At 39.7% G+C, this 26,813-nt stretch overlaps 2 non-coding genes across 2 annotated transcripts; one reads left to right on the top strand and one right to left on the bottom strand.

Moving 5' to 3' along the window:
- The first annotated feature begins 1,406 nt into the window (after positions 1-1,406).
- LOC130971726 (small nucleolar RNA R71) lies at positions 1,407-1,514 on the top strand. The gene has a single exon (XR_009082938.1). It is a non-coding gene; the product is annotated as a small nucleolar RNA R71 (small nucleolar RNA).
- Positions 1,515-5,530: 4,016 nt separating this feature from the next.
- LOC130970980 (small nucleolar RNA R71) lies at positions 5,531-5,634 on the bottom strand. Its single transcript, XR_009082221.1, has one exon. It is a non-coding gene; the product is annotated as a small nucleolar RNA R71 (small nucleolar RNA).
- Between the last annotated feature and the right edge of the window lie 21,179 nt (positions 5,635-26,813).

Here is a 26,813-nt window from a genome sequence, read left to right on the forward strand (position 1 = left end):
AACAAAAGAAAATAGTTAACTATAAAACATTGGGTTGCCTCCCAACAAGCGCTTCTTTAATGTCATTAGCTTGACAGAGGACTCTCATGGCGCCTCAGAAATACTCAGAACCGTGTTGGAACCTCCCAACACCAAACTTAGAGTTTGAATGTGGGGGTTCAACACCAAACTTAGAGTTTGGTTGTGGCCTCCCAACACCAAACTTAAAGTTTGACTGTGAGGGCTCTGCTTGGCTCTGTTTTGAGAGAAGCTCTTCATGCTTCCTCTCCATGATGATAGAGGGATGTCCTTGGGCCTTAAACACCAAGGATTCTTCATTCACTTGAATGATCAACTCTCCTCTATCAACATCAATCACAGCCTTTGCTGTGGCTAGGAAGGGTCTGCCATCTCTAATGAGATTCTTGCAGCTTGCACCTCAAAAATCCCTAATTTCTCCATTACAGAGAGGGGCATGAGGTTTACACTTGACCCTAAGTCACACAAGGCCTTCTTGAAGGTCATGGTGCCTATGGTACAAGGTATGGAAAACTTCCCAGGATCTTGTCTCTTTTGAGGTAATTTCTGCCTAGACAAGTCATCCAGTTCTTTGGTGAGCAAAGGGGGTTCATCCTCCCAAGTCTCATTTCCAAATAACTTGTCATTTAGCTTCATGATTGCTCCAAGGTATTTAGCAACTTGCTCTTCAGTGACATACTCATCCTCTTCAGAGGAAGAATACTCATCAGAGCTCATGAATGGCAGAAGTAAATGGAATCTCTATGGTCTCATTTTGAGCCTCAGATTCCCATGGTTCCTCATTGGGGAACTCAGTTGAGGCTAGTGCACGCCCATTAGGCCTTCCTCAGTGGCGTCCACTTCCTCTCTTTCCTCTCCAAATTCGGCCATGTTTATGGCTTTGCACTCTCCTTTTGGATTTTCTTCTGTGTTGCTTGGGAGAGTACTTGGAGGGAGTTCAGTAATTTTCTTACTCAGCTGTCCCACTTGTGCCTCCAAATTCCTAATGGAAGATCTTGTTTCAGTCATGAAACTTTGAGTGGTTTTGATTAGATCAGAGATCATGGTTGCTAAGTCAGAAGTACTCTGCTTAGAACTCTCTGTCTGTTGCTGAGAAGATGATGGAAAAGGCTTGTTATTGCCAGGGCTATTTCTTCCACCATTATTGTTGTTGAAACCTTGTTGAGGTCTCTCTTGATTCTTCCATGAGAAATTTGGGTGATTTCTCCATGAAGAATTATAGGTGTTTCCATAGGGTTCTCCTTGGTAATTTACCTCTTCCATTGAAGGGTTCTCAGGATCATAGGCTTCTTCCTCAGATGAAGAGATCCTCCAGCAGAGCTATCCAAAGACATCTTGGATAGTTCAGAGAGACCATCATAGAAAATACCTATGATGCTCCATTCAGAAAGCATGTCTGAGGGACATTTTCTGATTAATTGTTTGTATCTTTCCCAAGCTTCATAGAGGGATTCACCATCCTTCTATCTGAAGGTTTGGACTTCCACTCTAAGCTTACTCAATTTTTGAGGTGGAAAGAACTTTGCCAAGAAGGCATTGACTAGCTTTTCCCAAGAGTCCAGGCTTTCTTTAGGTTGAGAGTCCAACCATATTCTAGCTCTGTCTCTTACAGCAAAAGGGAATAGCATCAATCTATAGACCTCAGGGTTAACCCCATTAGTCTTGACTGTGTCACAGATTTGCAAGAATTCAGCTAAGAACTGATGAGGATCTTCCATTGGAAGTCCATGGAACTTGCAATTCTGTTGCATTAGAGAAACCTATTGAGGCTTAAGCTCAATGTTGTTTGCTCCAATGGCAGGGATAGAGATGCTTCTCCCATAGAAGTTGGGAGTAGGTGCAGTAAAGTCACCCAGCACCTTCCTTGCATTGTTGGCATTATTGTTGTTTTCGGCTGCCATGTCTTCTTCTTCTTTGAAGAATTCGGTCAGGTCCTCTCAGGTTCAGGGTCAGCTTCAACAAGAATGCCTTTGTCTTTGTTCCTGCTCATATGAAAGAGAAGAGAACAAGAAAATATGGAATCCTCTATGTCACAGTATAGAGATTCCTTGAGGTGTCAGAGGAAGAAAAATGGAAGACAGAAGTAGAAAATTCGAACTTATCAAAGAAGATGGAGTTCGAATTTTGCATTAAGGAATAGAGTTAGTCCAAGAATAGAAGGATGTGAGAAGAAGGGAAGTAATTTTCGAAAATTAAGTAAAAGATTTTGAAAATATTTTTGAAAAACACAAATTAATTTTCGAAAATAAGAGTGAGAAAGAGATTAAGTGATTTTTGAAAAAGATTTTGAAATTAGAAGTTAAAAAGATTTGATTGAAAACTATTTTGAAAAAGATGTCATTAAAAAGATATGATTGATTTTAAAAAGATGTGATTTAAAAGATATGATTTGAAAAACATTTTAAAAAGATATGATTTGAAAACAATTTTAAAAAGATTTGATTTGAAAAACATTTTAAAAAGATTTGATTTTAAAAATTAATGACTTGCCTAACAAGAAAAGATATGATTCAAACATAAAACCTTCCTTAACAGAAAAGGCAAAAAATGTTCAATCAAATCATTAATTGTTAGTAAGTATCTTTGAAAAAGGAAAGAAATTGATTTTGAAAACATTTGATTGAAAAGATATGATTTGAAAAAGATTTGATTTTGAAAAACTTTGAAAACTTGAAAAAAATTGATTTTGAAAACAAAATCTTCCCCTTTTGCCATCCTGGCGTTAAACGCCCAGAATGGTGCACATTCTGGCGTTTAACGCCCAAACTACTACCCTTTTGGGCGTTAAACGCCCAGCCAGGCACCCTGGCTGGCGTTTAAACGCCAGTCTGTCTTCTTCACTGGGCATTTTTGAATGCCCAGCTTTTTCTGTGTGATTCCTCTGCAGTATGTTCTGAATCTTCAATTCTCTGTATTATTGACTTGAAAAGACACAAATTAAAAATATTTTTGGATTTTTAGTAATGAGGAATAATAAAAAATGCAACTAAAATCAAATAACAATGCATGCAAGACACCAAACTTAGCAGTTTGTATATTACTGACACTAACAGAATGAGAATGCATATGAGAAACAACAAAACACTCAAGTCAATAGAATTCAAAGATCAAAACAAGAAAATCATCAAGAAAAACTTGAAGATTAATTAAGACACATGCAAAAATTTGAAAAATGCAAGAAGAACAGAAACATGCAATTGACACCAAACTTAAGATGAGACTCTAGACTCAAACAAAAAATATTTTTGGTTTTTATGATTTTGTAATTTTTTTTTTTTTTGGCTTTTTCGAAAATTAAGTGGAAAAGAAAATAAAGGTATCAAAATTCTTAATGAGAATTCCAGGAATCATGCAATGTTAGTCTAAAGCTTTAGTCTAAAGGAATTAGACATGGCCGGCTAAGCTTCAGCAGGACATTGCATTCAAGAGCTAAATTGATGAGGATCAATCAGCTTTGGTGATGATAAGAACATCACCTTGAAACACTAGAATTCATTCTTAAGAACTCTGAAGAAAAATAATACCTAATCTAAGCAACAAGATGAACCGTCAGTTGTCCATACACAAGAACAATCCCCGGCAACGGCGCCAAAAACTTGGTGCACGAAATTGTGATCAATACAACTTCGCACAACTAACCAGCAAGTGCACTGGGTCGTCCAAGTAATACCTTACGTGAGTAAGGGTCGATCCCACGGAGATTGGTGGTATGAAGCAAGCTATGGTCACCTTGTAAATCTCAGTCAGGCAGACTCAAATGTATAATGGTGATGAACGAAAATAACATAAAGATAAAGATAGAGATACTTATGTATATCATTGGTGAGAGCTTCAGATAAGCGTATGAAGATGCCTTCCCTTCCGTCTCTCTGCTTTCCTAATGCCTTCATCCAATCCTTTCTTACTCCTTTCCATGGCAAGCTCGTGTAGGGTTTCACTGTTGTCAGCAGCTACCTCCCATCCGCGCAGTGAAAGCTAATGCACACACTCTGTCACAGTGCTGCCAATCACCGGTTTGGTTCCCTCCCCTACCGGAATAGAATAACTCTTTTGCGTCTGTCACTAACGCCCAGTAGGTTACAGGTTTGAAGCACGTCACAGTCATTCGATCATTGAATCCTACTCAGAATACCACAGACAAGGTTTAGACCTTCCGGATTCTCTTGAATGCCGCCATCAGGTCCTGCCTATACCACGAAGATTCCGAAGAATCCAAGAGATATTCACTAAGCCTTAGATGCTTGTAGAACAAGAATGGTTGTCAGTCACCTTGTTCATGGGTGAGAATGGTGATGGGCGTCAATCATCACCTTCATCATGTTGAAGAACAAGTGATATCTTGGATAAAGAACAAGCGGAATTGAATGGAAGAACAATAGTAATTGCATTAATACTCGAGGTACAGCAGAGCTCCACACCTTAATCTATGGTGTGTAGAAACTCCACCGTTGAAAATACATAAGAACAAGGTCTAGGCATGGCCGTGAGGCCAGCCCTCCAATGATCTAAGAACTAGATGTCCAAAGATGAAAATACAATAGTAAAAGGTCCTACTTATAGAAAACTAGTAGCCTAGGGTGTACAATGGTGAGTAAATGACATAAAAATCCACTTCCGGGCCCACTTGGTGTGTGCTTGGGCTGAGCAATGAAGCATTTTTCGTGTAGAGACTCTTCTTGGCGTTTAACTCCAGCTTTTATGCCAGTTTGGGCGTTTAACTCCCAATTAGATGCCAGTTCCGGCGTTTAACGCTGGGAATTCTGAGGGTGACTTTGAACGCCGGTTTGGACCATCAAATCTTGGGCAAAGTATGGACTATTATATATTGCTGGAAAGCCCAGGATGTCTACTTTCTAACGCCGTTGAGAGCGCGCCAATTGGGCTTCTGTAGCTCCAGAAAATCCACTTCGAATGCAGGGAGGTCAGAATCCAACAGCATCTGCAGTCCTTTTCAGTCTCTGAATCAGATTTTTGCTCAGATCCCTCAATTTCAGCCAGAAAATACCTGAAATCACAGAAAAACACACAAACTCATAGTAAAGTCCAGAAAAGTGAATTTTAATTAAAAACTAATAAAAATATAATAAAAACTAAACTAAAACTACTAAAAACATACTAAAAACAATGCCAAAAAGCGTATAAATTATCCGCTCATCACTCTTGCACTGCTCCTAATGCAGATCTTTATGGCAAAAGTATTGTGGTGCCTCTTATAGCTACAAACAACTTTGAGCTGAAGCCACAACTAGTTACTCTTGTGCAACAAAGTTGCCAATATCATGGGCTCCCTCAGGAAGGCCCAAATTAATTTATCTCTGATTTTCTGCAAATTTGTGATACAGTGAGGACCAATGGAGTGAATCCTGAGGTATACAAACTCATGCTCTTCCCATTTGCTGTGAAGGATAGAGCAAAACTATGGTTAGATTCTCAACCCAAGGAGAGTCTGGATACTTGGGACAAGGTTGTCACTGAATTTCTGACTAAATTTTTCCCACCTCAAAATCTGACTAAGTTAAGGGTGGAGATTTAGACTTTCAGACAGAAAGATAGTGAGATCCTTTATGAAGCTTGGGAGAGATTCAAGCTACTGACTAGGCAATGCCCTCCAGACATATTCTCTAGATGGACTCAGCTGGATATCTTTTATGAGGGCTTATGTGAAATGTCCAATATGCGCTTAGATAATTCTGTAGGTGGTTCTTTGTACATGAAGAAGATACCAGAGGAGACTATTGAGCTTATTGAGTTGGTTGCTAACAACCAATACTTATATTCTTCCAACAGGAATCCTTTGCACTCTGAAACCTCTCAGAAGAGAGGCGTGTTAGAAGTGGAAGCTGTTAATACTCTTCTTGCTCAGAACAAGCTTATGTCTCAACAAATAAATCTCCTTACTCAACAGTTGAGTAGAATGCAAGTTTCAGCTGTTAACACTTAGAATGCACATCAATAGGTCCCTTATGACATGACAGGTAATTTTATGCAAAATGAGAATTATGATTATGCTCCATCTTCTTCTGAACAGGTCAACTACATGGGAAGTGTTCCTAGAAACCTCAATAATGATCCATATGCTAAAACTTATAATCAGGGGTGGAGAAATCACCCAAATTTTGGGTGGAGAGAGCAACCTCAGAGGCCACAAAATCTTAATAATAATTCTCAGGGTAGTTTTCAACAGAATAATTTTAATAACCACCAATTTCAATCATCTTAGAAAGCAACTTCTCAGCCCCAGTAGAACAATGATTTAGAAGCAATATTGGCAAGTTTTATAAAGGAAACTAGAGCATCAATAAAAAAGTTGGAGATTCAGATGGGTCAATTAGCCACAAAAGTTACTGAAATTGATTAGAGGACCACTAATAGCCTTCCTGGTAATACAATTCCAAATCTAAGAGAGGAATTCAAGGTTATTACCTTGATAAGTAGACAAGTGGCAAGTACAGAAGCACAAGTTCATGAGGAGCCAGTTGAGAAAGAAGCTCCAGAGGAGAAGAAGGAAGAAGTAGAGCACGTGCCTCCAAAGCATGCAGACAAACCGTTCATAGACTCTCTTGATACTTATCCTACATTGCCAAAGGCTCATGAGTACAAGCCTAAAATGGCACATCCTCAGAGACTTCAAAAGAAGACCAAGGACAAGCATTTTTCAAAGTTCTTGGAAGTCTTCAGAAAGTTGCAAATCAATATTCCTTTTGCCGAGGTTTTCGAGCAAATACCTCTCTATGTCAAATTCATGAAGGATTTATTGTCAAAGAAGAAGCCTTTAAAGGGAGATGAGACAGTGGTCCTGACTAAGAAATGTAGTGCCATCATTCAGAATAACTTGCCAAGGAAGATGCCGGATCCAGGAAGCTTTCAAATTCCATGCACCATTGGGAGCACAACCTTTGAGAAAGCGTTATGTGATTTGGGAGAAGGCATCAATTTAATGCCCTTGTCTGTGATGAAGAAGCTGCAAATCCAAGAGGCACAATCCACAAGAATAACATTACAGATGACAGACAAATCTATAAAGCCTGCATACAGATTAGTGGAGAATATCTTGGTCAAAGTGGGTAAGTTCTTCCTCCCAGCAGATTTTGTGATTCTTGACATAGGGGAGGATGAGAATGCCTCTATAATTCTAGGAAGACCATTCCTAGCCACTAGAAGAGCTCTGATTGATGTAGAAGAAGGTGAATTAGTGCTAAGAGTGCATAATGAGCAACTAGTCTTTCATGTCTTCAAAGATATACATTCAACAGGTGAAGAAGAGAGGTGCATGTAGACTGAGCTTATTGATCCAAACCTTCAAGAACCCCCTGATGATGCACAATAGAATTTGTAGCTCAAACCTCCCTTGGTAACAATCAATAAAATTCCTCCTGACATCAAACCTAAGTTTGGTGTCGGGAATGCATCATCTACCAAGGTGGAGGTTCCCAAAAAGATGAAAGTACCTAGGGGATGGGGAAACAAAAAGATTCCCACTGAGGACTTCTCCCCAGGAATGAAGGTGGTATTCACTGCATGTCCAATCCTGCCTCATATAGTGAACATGATCCTGTCTCTTGAGCATATAGAGTTGATCAATAGAAGCACAGGAAAGAAGTTCATGGTGAGGGGTGAAGAGCTGAGCCCCTATGATCCTCCTCTTTAGAGGAGCTGACCGTCAAGCTAGTAATGGTAAAGAAGCGCTTGTCGGGAGGCAACCCGATAATTTCGTATCCTTAGTTATTTTTTCTGTTTCGTTGATTATATTGTTTGTTCAATTTTTATTGAGTTTTTACTGTTTCCCTTTGTTTTAGGTGTGTTTGATCATGCAGAATTTTTAGAACAGGAACCAGATACTTAGAAAAGTTTTTTTTGCCCACTCTAGAGAAGGTTGTTTCTGCCTTGTCCATGCTGAACTTGGGATTTTCCAAGTTCAGCGTGGAGTGTGCGTGCATAAATAAGGTTTGCCTTTGCCAAGTCCACGCTAAACTTAAGAAATTCTAAGTTCAGCATGGAGAATGACGTAAATTGTGTGTATTTGATGGAAGGCCCACGCTGAACTTGGGAAATAAAAGGAGCACAAATAAGGACCAAATTCAGCGTGGTGAACGACGCATAAAAGGAGCACAAATAAGGACCAAGTTCAGTGTGCACATCCCTTCAAGTTCTCAAGTTCAGCATGGCCTCCACCCACCTTCCCCAAATATTCCCTTCACTTTTCCTTTCCCAAAAGCCTTGACCACATCCCTCCTTACCTATATATATATATATAAATAAATATATAAATAAATAAATCAAAAATAATTTTATATATATATAAAAAACAAAACAAAAAAACAACAAAATATATATCTTTATTTTAATTATTTTAATCTCTTTTATCATTTTATTATTCTTTTACCATAATATTTGTTTTTACTCTTTCATATTTCTTTTTATGTCCTCTATGTTTTTAGTTCTTCTTTGCTTGAGGACAAGCAAACTTTTAAGTTTGGTGTTGTCGCTTCGCTTGTGGATTTTCTGTTTATTTTAATGACACCAAAGGGAGGCGAATCATCTCCACGGTAGAGCACAACCAAAAGAATGAGATGGCCACTAGGATAACTGAGGTGGTTAAGTTCCTTTCATTCTATATTTTCTCCCGTTCTTATTATGATTAGGTTCCTATTTTCTGCTTATTTTGTCATTGCATGATCAGTTGTTATTTCAATTCTTAGGTTCTAGTTTTATTTGCAGTTTATCTTGTTATTTGATTTTTATGTTGAAAAAGAGTGTCTCATGTATTACTCACTGAGCTTGGAAACACAAAGAAAAGAAAGAAGTGATATATCGCATGAGAGATTGAGTTTATATTTAAGATTGGTCCTGTTTACTTAAATGTGGTGGTATTATTTGTGATTCTGAATGAATGACATGAACAATTCATATTTGAATTTGAATCAAGAGATGTTGATGTATGAGAAATAGGAATAGGAATAAGAAAGCGAATGATGTTGTCAACCCCGACCTTATTGCACTCAAACAGAAATAACTTGAGCTACAGAAATCTAATTGGCGTGATTCTAGTGACATTGAAAAAATAACTTCTAGAGCTTTCCAACGATATATAATAGTATACCCTTTTTCTCTATTTCACTCTGCCTCCTCTACGCTGAACTTGAGCGAATCTAACATACAAAGGAAGAATCATGTATCATCCCACACTGAACTTGGGTTAATCCAAGTTCAGGATGGATTCAAGCTCCGAAGGACGCGTATTGCTCTCACCCACACTGAACATGAGAATTCTCAAGTTCAGCGTGGACCTTAATAATCCAAGTGGTCCCCATTCATGTCCAAAGGCTGCAGAATTTAATTATTAAATTTTGATGTAAAACTTTATTTTATTTTTAATTAGAAAAATATATTATTTAGTTATATTATTTAGTTTAGTAAATATATTTTTCATTTATTAGGATTAGATATAAAAGGGAAAAGAATCAGCCCTTCAGGCTATTCTCTTATCTTCTACCTCATTTCGCAATTTACAGTTTTTACCATAATCCTAGTTTTTCTCTCTGAACTATGAGCAACTAAACTTCCACTGTTAAGGTTAGGAGCTCTGTCTATTGTATGGATTGATAATATTATTTTTTTATTTTAATTCATGTATTGATTTTTAATTCAAGAATTGTTTTCGTTCTTTATTTTATGAATCTGGGTGGAACGGAAGTATGACCTTGGTTCTAATTAAGTTCTCGTATAACTTGGAAAAGCTCTTTACTTGAACAACAACTTGAAAATATTTTCTCCTAAATTCCTAATTATCTGGACTTAACGGGATACGTGACATATAATCCTCTTATATTTGGGTAATTAGGATTTCTGTGGCATATAAACTAGAATTGAACTTCACCCTCTAATTGGAATTAAGTGACCAAGAAATTGGCGGTTGATGAATTTTAGAAGAGACTAAAAAGGTATAAGGAATTAGAGTTTAGTCACATATAGTTTGCCATGAATTAAATCTTGCATGATTAAAATAGTTAGTAAGAAAAGTCAATCTGAAAAATAGATAACTCTGAAGCCTTAACTGTTTCTCAATACATATTTCACAACCTGTTTATTGCTTGCTTTATTAATTTTCTAAATTTACTGTTAATGCGTTTAAACTCTTAAAACATCATTTTTTGCTTGTCTAATGATGAGCGGATAATTTATACGCTTTTTGGCATTGTTTTTAGGTAGTTTTTAGTAAGTTCAAGCTACTTTTAGGGATGTTTTCATTAGTTTTTATGTTAAATTCACATTTCTGTACTTTACTATGAGTTTGTGTGTTTTTCTGTGATTTCAGGTAAATTCTGGCTGAAATTGAGGGATTTGAGCAAAACTCTGAAAAAGGCTGACAAAAGGACTGCTGATGCTGTTGGATTCTGACCTCCCTGCACTCGAAATGGATTTTCTGGAGCTACAGAACTCCAATTGGCGCGCTCTCAACGGCGTTGGAAAGTAGACATCCAGGGCTTTCCAGCAATATATAATAGTTCATACTTTATTCGAAGAATGACGACGTAACTTGGCGTTGAACGCCAAGTACATGCTGCTGTCTGGAGTTAAACGCTAGAAAAACGTCATGATCCGGAGTTGAACGCCCAAAACACGTCATAACTCGAAGTTCAACTCCAAGAGAAGCCTCAGCTCGTGGATTGATCAAGCTCAGCCCAAACATACACCAAGTGGGCCCCGGAAGTGGATTTATGCATCAATTACTTACTCATGTAAACCCTAGGAGCTAGTTTATTATAAATAGAACATTTAACTAATGTATTAGTGTCTTTGATCATTCGGTCTTGTGACCACATGGGGGCTGGCCATTCGGCCATGCCTGTACCTTTCACTTATGTATTTTCAACGGTAGAGTTTCTGCACACCATAGATTAAGGGTGTGGAGCTCTGCTGTACCTTGAGTATTAATGCAATTCTAGTTTCTTTTATTCAAATCTCTCTTATTCTTATTCCAAGATATTCATTCGCACCCAAGAACATGATGAATGTGATGATTAGATAACCCTCATTATCATTCTCACTTATGAACGCGCGTGATTGACAACCACTTCCGTTCTACATGCAACCGAGCTTGAATGTGTATCTCTTAGATTCCCCAACAGAATCTTCGTGGTATAAGCTAGATAGATGGCGGCATTTATGAGGATCCGGAAAGTCTCACCTTGTCTGTGGTATTCCGAGTAGGATCCTGGGAATCCGGAAAGTCTAACCTTGTCTGTGGTATTCCGAGTAGGATTCCGGTAATGAATGACTGTGATGTGCTTCAGACTTGCAAGTGCTGGGCGTTAGTGACAAACGCAAAAGAATCAAGGGATTCTATTCCAGTAGGCGCAGGAACCAACCAGTGATTAGCCGTGCTGTGACAGAGTGCGTGAGCGTAGTTTTCACTGCGAGGATGGGATGTAGCCATCAGCCATGGGTGATGCCTCCAGACGATTAGCCATGCGAGTGACAGCCGCAGAGGACCATTTTCCCGAGAGGATTGAAAGTAGCCACCGTTGCTGGTGAACCCCTATACACAGCTTGCCATGGAAAGGATTAAGAAGGATTGAGTAAAAGCAGGAGAATAGCAGGCGTCCTTGAGCCATACAGCATCTTCATATACTTAACTGAAATTCCTACCAATGAATCTGCATAAGTATTCTATCCCTTTTCATCATTCCTATTTTATTATTAATTTTCGAACTCATAAAACAATTTTAATCTGCCTAACTGAGATTTACAAGGTGACCATAGCTTGCTTCATACCAACAATCTCTGTGGATTCGACCCTTACTCACGTAAGGTTTATTACTTGGACGACCCAGTACACTTGCTGGTTAGTTGAACGGAGTTGTGAATTCAACAAGAGACACAATAGTTTTTGTGTACATACCAAAGAGCCAATTAGAACATTGATCACAAATGATACAAGCATGATCACAATTTCGTCCACCAAGTTTTTGGCGCCGTTGCCGGGGATTGTTCGAGTATGGACAACTGACGGTTCATCTTGTTGCTCAGATTAGGTAATTTTCTTTTCAAAAATCTTTTTCAAAATTTTTCTTTTCTTTTTCGTTTTTTCCAAAAATATTTTCGAAAAAATCAATAAAAATACAAAAAAAATTAGAAAATCACAAAAATAAAAAATATTTTGAGTTTCTTGTTTGAGTCTTGAGTCAATTTTTAAGTTTGGTGTCAATTGCATGCTTTAAAAATTTTTTTTTTCTTGCATTTTTCGAAAATCCCATGCATTCATAGTGTTCTTCATGATCTTCAAGTTGTTCTTGATAAATCCTCTTGTTTGATCTTGATGATTTCTTGTTTTGTGTCTTTTCTTGTTTTTCATGTGCATTTTTGCATTCATATTTTCCATACATTAAAGTTTTCTAAGTTTGGTGTCTTGCATGTTTTCTTTGCATCAAAAATTTTTCAAAATTATGTTCTTGATGTTCATCATGATCTTCAAAGTGTTCTTGGTGTTCATCTTGACATTCATAGCATTCTTGCATGCATTCATTGTTTTGATCTAAAAATTTCATGCATTAAGTATTTTTGTTGTTTTTCTCTCTCATAATTAAAAATTCAAAAAAATCAAAAAAATATCTTTTCCTTATTTCCCTCCAAATTTTCGAAATTTTGGGGTGACTTGGTCAAAAATTTTAAAAATTAGTTGTTTCTTACAAGTCAAGTCAAAATTTCAATTTTAAAAATCTTATCTTTTCAAAATCTTTTTCAAAAATCATATCTTTTTCATTTTTTCTATTTTTCTAAAATTTCAAAAACATTTTTCAAATTATTTTCAAAATCTTTTTCTTATCTTTATATCATATTTTCGAAATTACACTAACAATTAATGTGATTGATTCAAAAATTTGAAGTTTGTTACTTTCTTGTTAAGAAAGGTTCAATCTTTAAATTCTAGAATCTTATCTTGTAGTTTCTTGTTAGTTAAGTCTTTTTAAAAATTAAATCTTTTTCAAAATATCTTTTTCTTAAAAAAAATCTTATCTTTTTTATCTTTTATTTGATCTTTTTCAAAAATTTTATCTTTTTCAAAATTTGATTTCAAAATATCTTATCTAACTTGCTATCTTCTTATCTTTTTCAATTTTGATTTCAAATCTTTTTCAATCAACTAACTAACTTCTTGTTTGTTTCTTATCTTTTTCAAAACTACCTAACTACTTTTCCCTCTTCTATTTTCGAAAATATCTCTCTCTTTTTCAAAAATTCTTTTTAATTTAATTAATTCTTCTATTTAATTATTTAATTACTAACACTTCTCTCCACCTCTCTTCCTCCAAGAATCCGAATCCCCCTCTCCATTCTTCTACCCCTTCTTTTTTTACTAACACAAAGGAATCTCTATACTGTGACATAGAGGATTCCTCTTCCTTTTCTTGTTTTCTTCTCTTTCATATGAGCAGGAACAAGGATAGAGGCACTCTTGTTGAAATTGATCCAGAACCTGAAAGGACTCTGAAGAGAAAATTAAGAGAAGCTAAATTAAATTATTCTAAAGGTAACCTTTCAGAAACATTAGAACAAGAGAAGGAGATGGCCAAAAATAATAATAATGCAAGGAGAATGCTTGGTGACTTCACAAAGCCAACGTCCAAGTTTGATGGAAGAAGCATCTCCATTCCCGTCATTGGAGCCAATAACTTTGAGCTTAAGCCTCAACTAGTTGCTTTAATGCAACAAAACTGCAAGTTTTATGGACTTCCATCTGAAGATCCTTATCAGTTTTTAACTGAGTTCTTGCAGATCTGTGAGACTGTAAAGACGAATGGAGTTGATCCTGAAGTCTACAGACTCATGCTTTTCCCTTTTGCAGTAAGAGACAGAGCTAGAGTATGGTTGGATTCACAACCCAAGGATAGCCTGGACTCATGGGATAAGCTTGTCACTGCATTCTTAGATAAATTCTTTCCTCCTCAAAAGCTGAGCAAGCTGAGAGTGGATGTTCAAACCTTCAAACAAAAAGATGGTGAATCCCTCTATGAAGCTTGGGAAAGATACAAGCAGCTGACCAAAAGATGTCCATCTGACATGTTTTCAGAATGGACCATTTTAGATATATTCTATTATGGTCTCTCTGAATTTTCGAAAATGTCATTGGACCATTCTGCAGGTGGATCTATTCACCTGAAGAAAACACCGGAAGAGGCCCAAGAACTCATTGACATGGTTGCAAACAACCAGTTCATGTACACTTCTGAGAGGAATTCAGTGAACAATGGGATATCTCAGAAGAAAGGAGTTCTTGAAATTGATACTCTGAATGCCATATTGGCTCAGAACAAAGTGTTGACTCAACAGGTCAACGTGATCTCTCAAAATCTGAATGGATTGCAACATGCATCCAACAGTACTAGAGAGGCAGCTTCTGAAGAAGCTTATGATCCTGAGAACCCTGCCATGGCAGAGGTTAATTACATGGGTGAACCTTATGGAAACACCTATAACTCATCATGGAGAAATCATCCAAATTTCTCATGGAAGGATCAACAAAAACCTCAACAAGGTTTTAACAATGGTGGACGCAACAGGCTGAATAATAGTAAGCCATATCCATCGTCTTCTCAGCAACAGACAGAGAATTCTGAACAAAACACCTCTAATTTAGCCAATATAGTCTCTGATCTGTCAAAGGCCACTTTTAGTTTCATGAATGAAACAAGATCCTCCATTAGAAATCTGGAGGCACAAGTGGGCCAGCTGAGTAAGAAAGTCATTGAAACTCCTCCCAGTATTCTCCCAAGCAATACAGAAGAGAATCCAAAAGGAGAGTGCAAGGCCATTGACATACTCAATGTGGCCGAATGCACAAAGGAGGAGGAGGACGAAAATCCTAGTGAGGAAGACCTCCTGGGACGTCCCTCAAGCAAGAAGGAGTTTCCTATTGAGGATCCAAAGGAATCTGAGGCTCATACAGAGATCATAGAGATTCCATTGAACCTCTTTCTGCCATTCATGAGCTCTGAGGACTATTCTTCCTCTGAAGAGGATGAAGATGTGACTGGAGAGCAAGTTGCTCAATATTTAGGAGCTATCATGAAGCTGAATGCCAAGTTGTTTGGTAATGAGACTTGGGAAAGTGAACCTCCCTTGCTCATTAATGAACTAGATACTTGGATTCAGAAAACTCTACCTCAAAAGAGACAAGATCCTGGCAAGTTTCTAATACCTTGTACCATAGGCACCATGAGCTTTGAAAAAGCTCTATGTGATCTGGGGTCAGGGATAAACCTTATGCCACTCTCTGTAATGGAGAAGCTGGGGATCATTGAGGTACAACCTGCCTTGTTCTCATTACAACTGGCAGACAAGTCATTGAGACAAGCTTATGGATTAGTAGAGGACGTGCTAATAAAGGTTGAAGGCCTTTACATCCCTGCTGATTTCATAATCCTAGACACTAGGAAGGAAGATGATGAATGCATCATCCTAGGAAGACCTTTCCTAGCCACAGCAGGAGCTGTGATAGATGTCAACAGAGGTGAGTTAGTCCTTCAATTGAATGGGGACTACCTTGTGTTTAAAGCACATGGCCATCCCTCTGTGACAGAAGAGAGTAAGCATGAAGAGCTTCTCTCAGTTCAGAGTCAAGAAAAGCCCACACAGTCAAACTCTAAGTTTGGTGTTGTGAGGCCACAACCAAACTCTAAGTTTGGTGTTCATACCCCATATCCAAACTCTAAGTTTGGTGTTGGGACCACACTTAAATTGACCTGATCACCTTGTGGCTCTATGAGAGCCACTGTCAAGCTATTGACATTAAAGAAGCGCTTGTTGGGAGGCAACCCAATTTTATTTATCTAATTTTATTTTATTTTGTTTCTTTGTTATTTTTATGTTTAATTAGGTACATGATCATGAGGAGTCACGAAAAAAATCAAAAAAATTAAAAACAGAGTCAAAAACAGAAGAAAAAAAATTTTTCACCCTGGAGGTAGCGCAGACTGGCGTTCAATGCCAGTAAGGTGCATCTGGCCGGCGTTCAACGCCAGAACAGAGCACCATTCTGGCGCTGAACGCCAGAAACAAGCAACAACCTGGCGTTAAACGCCAGGAACATGCATAGAGAGGACAAACTGGCGCTGAACGCCAGAAACAAGCATGAAACTGGCATTCAACGCCAGAAACATGCATTACATGGGCGTTAAATGCCCAGAACATGCACCAATGGGCGTTTGAACGCCAGAATGATGCATGAAGGCATTTTACATGCCTATATGGTGAAGGAATGGTATTTGTTTTCACCTCAGGATCTGTGGACCCCACAGGATCCTCACCTTAGGATCTGTGGACCCCACAGGATCACCTCAGGATCTGTGGACCCCACAGGATCCCCACCTACCATATTCCCACCTTACCTTTTAATCCTAATCACACTCTCCTAATCCAAATCTCATTCCACTCTTCCCCATATCACACTTCCCAAAAACCTTCACCAATCACCTCAAATCCTCTTCCCAATTCTTCCATTCACCATTCACATCAACCTCCTCTTCCCCATAAACCCCACCTACCCTCATAACATTCAAATTCAATTTCCCACCCATTCCCACCCAAATGGCCGAAAACCCACCCTCCCCTCTCCCTATAAATACCCTTCACTTCTTCTTCATTTTCACACAACACAAATCCCTTCTTCTCCCATATAGCCGAACCTACTTCTCTCCCTCTCTACCATATTCTCTTCTTCTTCTTCTACTATTCTTTTCTTTCTTGCTCGAGGACGAGCAAATTTTAAGTTTGGTGTGGTAAAAGCATAAGCTTTTTTTTTGTTTTTCCATTACCAATGGCACCTAAGGCCGGAGTTTCCTCAAGAAAAGGGAAAGGGAAAGCAAAAGCTTCCACCTCCGAGTCATGGGAGATGGAAAGATTCATCTCCAAGAGCCATCAAGACCACTTCTATGATGTTGTGGCAAAGAAGAAGGTGATCCCTGAGGTCCCTTTCAAGCTCAAGAAGAATGAGTATCCGGAGATCCGACATCAGATTCAAAGAAGAGGTTGGGAAGTCATAACCAACCCCATGCAACAAGTCGGAATCTTAATGGTTCAAGAGTTCTATGCCAATGCATGGATCACTAGGAACCATGACCAAGGTATGAACCCAAGCCCAAAGAATTATCTCACAATGGTTAGGGGGAAATACTTGGATTTCAGTCCGGAAAATGTAAGGTTGGCGTTTCACTTACCCATGATGCAAGGTGATGAACGCCCCTACACAAGAAGGGTCAACTTTAATCAAAGGTTGGACCAAGTCCTAATGGACATATGTGTGGAAGGCGCCCAATGGAGAATAGACTCCAAAGGCAAACCGGTCCAACTAAGAAGACTGGACCTCAAGCCTGTAGCTAGAGGATGGTTGGAGTTCATCCAAAGATCCATCATCCCTACAAGCAACTGATCTGAAGTTACTGTGGATCGGGCCATCATGATCCATAGCATCATGATTGGAGAGGAAGTAGAGGTTCATGAGGTCATCTCCAATGAACTCTACAAAATAGCTGACAAGTCCTCACCTATGGCATGGCTAGCCTTCCCTCACCTTATTTGCCATCTATGTTACTCAGCTGGAGTTATCATAGAGGGAGATGTCTCTATTGAAGAAGACAAGCCCATCACCAAGAAGAGGATGGAGCAAGCAAGAGAAGCTCCTCACGGCCCTCAAGAAGCATATGAGGAAGCTCATCATCAACAAATTCCTGAGATACCTCAAGGAATGCACTTTCCTCCCAACAACTATTGGGAGCAACTCAACACCTCCTTGGAAGATTTAAGCCATAATGTGGAACAATTAAGGGTGGAACATCATGAGCACTCCATCATTCTCCAAGAAATAAGAGAAGATCAAAGAGCAATGAGGGAGGAGCAACAAAGGCAAGGAAGGGACATAGAAGAGTTGAAGAACATCACTGGTTCTTCAAGAAGAAGACGCCACTAGAGGTGGATTCATTCCTTGTTCTTTATTTCTTTTTGTTTTTCGGTTTTTATTACTGTGTTTATTTATGTTTTGTGTCTTTATTTCATGATCACTAGTATGTAACCATGCCTTAAAGCTATAAATAAAATCCATTACTCCTTCACCTCTCTTAAAAGAAAAATGTTTTAATTCAAAAGAACAAGAAGTACATAAATTTCGAAAATAGCTCTTGAATTTAATTTAATTATATTGATGTGGTGACAATACTTTTTGTTTTCTGAATGAATGCTTGAATAGTGCATATGTCTTTTGATCTTGTTGTTTATGAGTGTTAAAATTGTTGGCTCTTGAAAGAATGATGAACAAAGAGAAATGTTATTGATGATCTGAAAAATCATGAAATTGATTCTTGAAGCAAGAAAAAGCAGTGAAAAAAAAATGGCTAAAAAGAGTATATAGAAAAAGAAGGAGCAGTAGAAAAAGCCATGAGCCCTAGGCAAAGGTAAAAAGGATCCAAGGCTTTGAGCATCAATGGATAGGAGGGCCCAAGGAAATAAAATCCAGGCCTAAGCGGCTAAATCAAGCTGTCCCTAACCATGTGCTTGTGTCATGAAGGTCCAAGTGAAAAGCTTGAGACTGAGTGGTTAAAGTCGTGATCCAAGGCAAAAGAGTGTGCTTAAGAGCTCTGGACACCACTAACTGGGGACTTTAGCAAAGCTAAGTCACAATCTGAAAAGGTTCACCCAGTTATGTGTCTGTGGCATTTATGTATCCGGTGGTAATACTGGAAAACAAGGTGCTTAGGGCCACGGCCAAGACTCATAAGTAGCTGTGTTCAAGAATCAACATGCTTAACTAAGAAAGTCAATAACACTATCCCAAATTTTAAGTTCTCTAGAGACGCCAATCCCTCTAAACTACAAAGGAAAAAGTGAGATGCCAAAACTGTTCAGAAGCAAAAAGCTACAAGTCCCGCTCATTTAATTATAATTAATATTCATTGATATTTCTGAATTTATAGTATATTCTCTTCTTTTATCCTATTTGATTTTCAGTTGCTTGGGGACAAGCAACAATTTAAGTTTGGTTGTGATGAGCGGATAATTTATACGCTTTTTGGCATTGTTTTTAGGTAGTTTTTAGTAAGTTCAAGCTACTTTTAGGGATGTTTTCATTAGTTTTTATGTTAAATTCACATTTCTGGACTTTACTATGAGTTTGTGTGTTTTTCTGTGATTTCAGGTAAATTCTGGCTGAAATTGAGGGATTTGAGCAAAACTCTGAAAAAGGCTGACAAAAGGACTGCTGATGCTATTGGATTCTGACCTCCCTGCACTCAAAATGGATTTTCTGGAGCTACAGAACTCCAATTGGCGCGCTCTCAACGGAGTTGGAAAGTAGACATCCAGGGCTTTCCAGCAATATATAATAGTCCATACTTTATTCGAAGAATGACGACGTAACTTGGCGTTGAACGCCAAGTACATGCTGCTGTCTGGAGTTAAACGCCAGAAAAACGTCATGATCCGGAGTTGAACGCCCAAAACACGTCATAACTCGAAGTTCAACTCCAAGAGAAGCCTCAGCTCGTGGATTGATCAAGCTCAGCCCAAACATACACCAAGTGGGCCCCGGAAGTGGATTTATGCATCAATTACTTACTCATGTAAACCCTAGGAGCTAGTTTATTATAAATAGAACATTTAACTAATGTATTAGTGTCTTTGATCATTCGGTCTTGTGACCACATGGGGGCTGGCCATTCGGCCATGCCTGTACCTTTCACTTATGTATTTTCAACGGTGGAGTTTCTGCACACCATAGATTAAGGGTGTGGAGCTCTGCTGTACCTTGAGTATTAATGCAATTCTAGTTTCTTTTATTCAAATCTCTCTTATTCTTATTCCAAGATATTCATTCGCACCCAAGAACATGATGAATGTGATGATTAGATAACCCTCATTATCATTCTCACTTATGAACGCGCGTGATTGACAACCACTTCCGTTCTACATGCAACCGAGCTTGAATGTGTATCTCTTAGATTCCCCAACAGAATCTTCGTGGTATAAGCTAGATAGATGGCGGCATTTATGAGGATCCGGAAAGTCTCACCTTGTCTGTGGTATTCCGAGTAGGATCCTGGGAATCCGGAAAGTCTAACCTTGTCTGTGGTATTCCGAGTAGGATTCCGGTAATGAATGACTGTGATGTGCTTCAGACTTGCAAGTGCTGGGCGTTAGTGACAAACGCAAAAGAATCAAGGGATTCTATTCCAGTAGGCGCAGGAACCAACCAGTGATTAGCCGTGCTGTGACAGAGTGCGTGAGCGTAGTTTTCACTGCGAGGATGGGATGTAGCCATCAGCCATGGGTGATGCCTCCAGACGATTAGCCATGCGAGTGACAGCCGCAGAGGACCATTTTCCCGAGAGGATTGAAAGTAGCCACCGTTGCTGGTGAACCCCTATACACAGCTTGCCATGGAAAGGATTAAGAAGGATTGAGTAAAAGCAGGAGAATAGTAGGCGTCCTTGAGCCATACAGCATCTTCATATACTTAACTGAAATTCCTACCAATGAATCTGCATAAGTATTCTATCCCTTTTCATCATTCCTATTTTATTATTAATTTTCGAACTCATAAAACAATTTTAATCTGCCTAACTGAGATTTACAAGGTGACCATAGCTTGCTTCATACCAACAATCTCTGTGGATTCGACCCTTACTCACGTAAGGTTTATTATTTGGACGACCCAGTACACTTGATGGTTAGTTGAACGGAGTTGTGAATTCAACAAGAGACACAATAGTTTTTGTGTACATACCAAAGAGCCAATTAGAACATTGATCACAAATGATACAAGCATGATCACAATTTCGTCCACCATCTAACTAAGTAAATCGTTTAACCATTTTTTCTTAATCCATCAATCCTCGTGGGATCGACCCTCATTCACCTAAGGTACTACTTGGTACGACCTGGTGCACTTGACATTTAGTTTGTGGTTAGAAATTCCCTACCAGCATGCCTCTTCGAGAAGCCTCACGACCTACATCTTAAAAACACAAAATCCGCATGGGTGAGAACCGGAGGTTCTTAGTATGATAACAGTACCGACATATCTAAAATGTAATGTCCTGGGAAAGCCAAAGGCAATCCTAGAACTTCCAACAGATAATCAAAGCTTATAAACAGACTAAACCATAAATGGTAACTGACTAAAGATCTCCAGTCTAACTAACACTCTGCTTTCCAAATCCTGCAGACCTCCCAACCGCCTTCAGTAAATTGATATCGCAAACACAATTATATCAATAAGGAAATGCACATATAGGAAGCAGATATGGAAATTGCACAATTAGCAAGTATTATGCAGTCAATTAAGCATTTCGAACAAATCACATATAATGCATATGATGTATGCCTGTCCTAGTGGCTGATGAGTCTCATCTATCGGTTATAAAGCTAACCCGACAAGTCCTGGTAGCTAACCATTAGAGTTTCCCTCTGCCGTGCATCCTCAACTCGAGTTATACTTAATCATAATCATCAATACATATTCACAACACCCACACTGGTGTTTATCCACGGGGGCGAGCTTATCCGAAACTTTCATAGCATCCGGCCACACTTACGACATAGAGTCAGCAGAGTATCAAGTCTCCACCAGGAACACATGGTGGCTAGCCACTGCTTTCACCTAGGAAAACTCGTATCTCAGATGGTGGAAGTGCAACATTCACATTTCATTCAATACGCATATATGCAATCATACTCAGCCATAATTCAATAATAACTCAACCATAATTCGGCAATAACTCAGCCATTCGGCTCATAATACAATCCATAACTAGTTAATTTATTAAAAATTATAGTCGTTTGGCTCATGGCATATAAAGCACTTCCACCATCATCCTCCGTATCTCATACGATTGTCTTTGATCATCATTCATCATTAATTCTCCCTTTACTTCATCCACAAGTTACCACATTTCCTAGCTCCTTCTCATTGCTAGGCATATCACAAGGACTTAGGACATAAGGGGGTGAGATCGGAGGCTTAGAAGTCTAAAATTCAGCTTTGAAAACTCAAAAATCAACTTTGGGGTGAAAATGGGGTCATGCGCGCGCATCGTCCATGTGCACGCGTGGAAAGTAGAAAAGTTATAGCGACGCGTACATGTTGCCACCGGGTATGTGCCTCCGCTTCATGATCGCTCGCCTCATCCTCAGATGTCTCTGACGGTGTGTCGGGCTCGGAGGGGATGTTGCCACCGGATCGGATCATCAACTTGAGGTGCTCATAGCGTCGCTTGTGGCGACGCTCAGACCTCTCATAACGTCGCCTGTTGTGACGCTCATACCTCTTATATTGCTGCTGGTGGTGGTGCTCCATCTGGTCTAAGCGGTCAAAGAGTCGGTGCACCAGAAGATAAACGGGCTCAAGAGCAAGTGGGGGTGCAGTGGATGGAGCTGGGGCAGTGGATGCTGAAGGGGTAGTTGAAGATGTAGCTGCCTCAGCAGAGTTAGTGAGAAAAGGAGGTTGGTAGCCTAAAGCCTAAAACTTCCTACTGTGAGGGATGATCTTTCTGCAGTCCGTGACGGGTGGCTTTTCATCAGCAATTTCCCAAGGTACCTCAGCTCGGCGACTCAACTGAGTAATCAATAATGGAAAAGGGAGGGTGCCTCTGACATGGACCCTGGCCATGTAAAACCGGATGAAGCAGGGCATATATAGGTCCTTACCCTCCATCACACACCAGATGAGGGTAATCATAGCAGCTGGCACCTCTGGCTCATGAGTGCTCGGCATTACGTAGTTACTGAGAATCTGTTGCCAAAGTCAAGCCTCATTATTCAGATACATCAGCCTGATTCCCTTAGGTACCAGTGTGCTCTTTCCCATGACCCATGGAACAGTAGGATCAAGAGCTATAGTCCTTTTTACAGCATCCCAGTCAAATCTCATGAATCTCATATCCTCTTCAGCCCTTTGGTAACCGTCTGGTTGATCAGATTTAGGTGGGAGCTGGAGGATGTCTTCTATTACTTCCTCAGTGATCAGAATCTATTTGCCTCTGAGCTGTACTGCATCCAGGGATGTTTTAAAGTAGTTACAGTAGAATTCTCTAACCCAGGATGAGTTGATCTCAATCAAGTTTCTCTCTAGGAAGAATCAGCCTCTCTGTTTAATTTGGTCTGAAGTGTATTGCTGGAGTTCTTCTGGAATTTTGAGTGTCCGTTCCAGGTATAGGTTCCTGGATGTGGAAAAAACTGGGTACTTCAGCTCACAGTATTTGTTTGCAAATTTTACTGGGTCAGCTGCAGGTACCAACTGATCAGCCTTTTTCTGCGGGGTAAAATTCTTCTCCCGCCAGGAATCATCATGCAAAATGTCAAGGATGGTCATAGAGGATTCGCCTCTTTTCCTTTTGCCAGTGGTTGGTTTGCCTTTTCCTTTGCTTTAAGAGTCAGACATCCTGAAAAGCAGAAATTCTAAGATATAAATGAAGAACAAAAGCAGGAAAACAAGTAGGCAAATAGAATATTCGCAATATAAGCACAGAATGGCAAAAGAGCAGGAGAAGCATAAATTAAGTCAAATATATGGGTATTGTGGATTGTATTCGAGTGAAAAAGTCTGAAAATAAAAATTACAATCCAAAATACATGATAAGTGGAATTCATGTTAATTAGGAAAAACAGTGATCATGCCTTGAGGTAGAAAGTTAAAGTAGTTAGGTAAAAAGAGAAGTCAGAAAGTTAAAATGGTTGGTAGGTAAAAAAGAAGTTAGAAAGTGAAAGCAGTGAGTTAGTAAAAAGAAAGTGAAAGTAAGTGAGATGATGAAGGGTTTCCTAGTTAACAATAAATTCACAAATTTAAAGAACAGTCAACTCATATTCAAGCAAGGATTTCAGGTTATTGATGATAATTCATATAGATACAAGAGTTGCAAAATTAAAATGAAATTATCAATAATGCAATTTATTAACCAGATAATCAAAAGGAAAAAGAATGCTAGCCCGTGCATTCATGAATTGGTTTGGTTGTAGCCAAGTAGTGCAAAATTCAAAATTGCCATAACCAATACATGAATGGGAAAAATGAAACAATTTGCAGAAAATTGGGTAGCATTCTGGCTAAAATTAGATGTTCTCGGGAAATAAACAACAGGAAAAATCAGTTCATATAAAATTAAATAAAGCTGCAAAGAGACACAAATAACATGAACATGAAAGAACAGTGTAACAGTAGCAAGAAACATGGGAGAACAATATATGAACAATATGATCATCACAGCAAAATCAGAATCGCGAAATAGATAAAACAAGTAGCAAGAACGGCGCAACTATCAGGCCTAAATCCACTAACCACATCCTAGCTACCTAACCACCTAGAATCCACTACAATCATGCATCTCTAACTATCCTAATTTGAACAGATTCTGAAAAATATGCAACTAACTAACTAATGAACTGGTAAAGGGAACGGTGTTCGACGAAACTTGGTGTGGGTAGGATCAGAATTTGAGACAGAGAGGGAGGTAGTGGTGCTGGTGGCTGCACGGCGGTGGCACGGCGACGGCACGATGGTGGTTCGGATGGGGGCAGTGGCGGATGGTTGTGTTTGTGGGGCTGGTGTATGGTGAAGGAGGGAAAGCAGAGGAGAAGGGGGCGAGGGTGGTGGTCGGCGGTATGAGGGGTGGAAGGCGGCGTTGTGGTGGCGGTTCGGTGGTTGGGGGCGAGGGTAGGGTTTAATGGCAGAGGGGGAGGTGGTTGAGAAGGAAGGGAGGTGAGGGAAGAGAAGAAGGGGGCGAGGGTGGTGGCTCGGTCTGGGTGGTGGCGGCGGTTCTGGGTGGCCGTGGTGGAGGGGGAAGGAGAAGAAGAGATGTGAAGAGGGGAGTGCAGAGAGAGAGGGGGTGGGTGATGCGAAGGGGTAGGGTTTCGCGTAGGTGGGTTAAGTGATTTCAAATCCACGCGAACGCGTGGAGCACGCGATCGCGTGATTAGGGTGGAAGGGGTTGACGTGGTCGTGTGATTGACGCGATCGTGTAGGTTGGGTAAAAGATGAGTGTCACGGACACGTGAAGCACGCGAACGCGTCACTGTAATTTGTGCTAGACGCACAGTTCCAGCGTCATTTCAGCGCAACTCTCTGTTTCTATTTAAGGGGCCATAATATTCACGCGACGCGGACGCGTCGCTCACGCTTTCACATGTAATGAGTGTTGTGCAAGTGACGCGTTCGCGTCAGGGATGCGAACGCGTGGTCCGTGTTGTGCTAAACGCACACCAGTCGCATGATTCCAGCCCAACTTTTTTGGCGTTGGATCTTTACACCGATTTCCATTCGACGCCCACGCGTGGCCTGCGCGCTCGCGTGGGGTTTTTTTTATGCAGTATGCAGAATGCAATGAATGCTATGCACAATTCCATGTTCAATCAAAATTCAAAAACAGACTAAACTGAAAAAGAAACGATCATACCATGGTGGGTTGTCTCCCACCTAGCACTTTTGGTTAAAGTCCTTAAGTTGGACATTTGATGAGCTTCCTGTTATGGTGGCTTGTGCTTGAATTCATCCAGAAATCTCCACTAATGTTTGAAATGCCAACAGCCTCTGGGGTCCCAAACAAGGCACGTAAAGCCCTCGAGCAGTTCCAAGCAGGTTCTCAGGCTTCCGGGGTGTTGAATGTCAGAACGGATTCCAGGATCCCAAACCTTGCTTTTACACCCGTCTTTGTCTTGATTTATATTTTTCCAGTCGGGTGGTTTGGAAGTTGTATTCTCACCAGGATGGCCAAACATCTTCCGAGACCCATTCAATTGAGCTTGACACCAATCCGTGTACGTCAGATTGAAGCATGGAACCTTATTGGATTTTGCATACCAACTCTGAGTGCGAGTCATTTCCCTTTTTCTCTTAAAGCCACAAAGAGCTCTAAGCTGACCGTCTGTTTCAAGTAAACCATATTCAAGTGGAAAATTAAAGTTAAAAGTCAAAGATTTTACCCACTTGAAGTTAGAGTTGGGTGGTAGTGGCCTTGGGATAGTTGTTTCCAGTGGTTCTGCAAGCTCTACTCCCTTGTGTTCTTCTATGAATTCCTCCACTTCCTTGCAAACTTTTTCAATTTCAACCATGTCCTGATCAAAGTCCTCGATTTCTTCCTCATCACTAAAGTCATAAGTTAGAGGTTGAGAAAAGTCTACCTTAGCATCGTCTTCATATTCACTTGGGGAAGGTTCTTCTGTCTCAAAGAAGTCACTTGCAGATGCAAGTTCATCACTAGGAGAACTTGACTCGTGATTATCATTATCAAGGAAACTTGCGTCTTGGGTTGTTCCGTCCAGTTCTTCATAAGATACCTGCTTTGGAGGTTGTGCACTGTCCTCCTTAGCATCAATTGTAATTTCCTTGACGGAATTTTTCACAACTCTGGATTTCCATGGATGTTCAGCATCTCCTAAGTCTTCAACCAATTCTGCTTCTTCTTGGGTAATTTGGGCTTCCTTCAATTGTTCTAGTACAAAGTCATGCTCCTTACTGTCCACTGGAGTTTCTAATATCTCCTTCATGCTACGTTCTTCATTTGATTGTCCACATGAAGCTTTGGGAGTTCCTTGAGTGTCTGAAAGTTGGGAAGATAATCAATTTATTGCTTGGTCCAGTTGGCGAAGAGTTGCATTAAGTCTTTCCATTGTTTCCTTGAAACGCTCCCTTGATTCTTGAGGTGATGGAGTGATGGATATGGACATGGTACATAAGGAAGTGGTGGTTCTTGGGAGTAATTGGATTGGAACTGGGGTGGATAAGGGTCATACGGTGGTAAATGGTGAAAAAGGGC

The sequence above is a fragment of the Arachis stenosperma genome, chromosome 3 (genome assembly GCF_014773155.1).
Source record: "Arachis stenosperma cultivar V10309 chromosome 3, arast.V10309.gnm1.PFL2, whole genome shotgun sequence".
Classification (NCBI taxonomy): domain Eukaryota; kingdom Viridiplantae; phylum Streptophyta; class Magnoliopsida; order Fabales; family Fabaceae; genus Arachis; species Arachis stenosperma.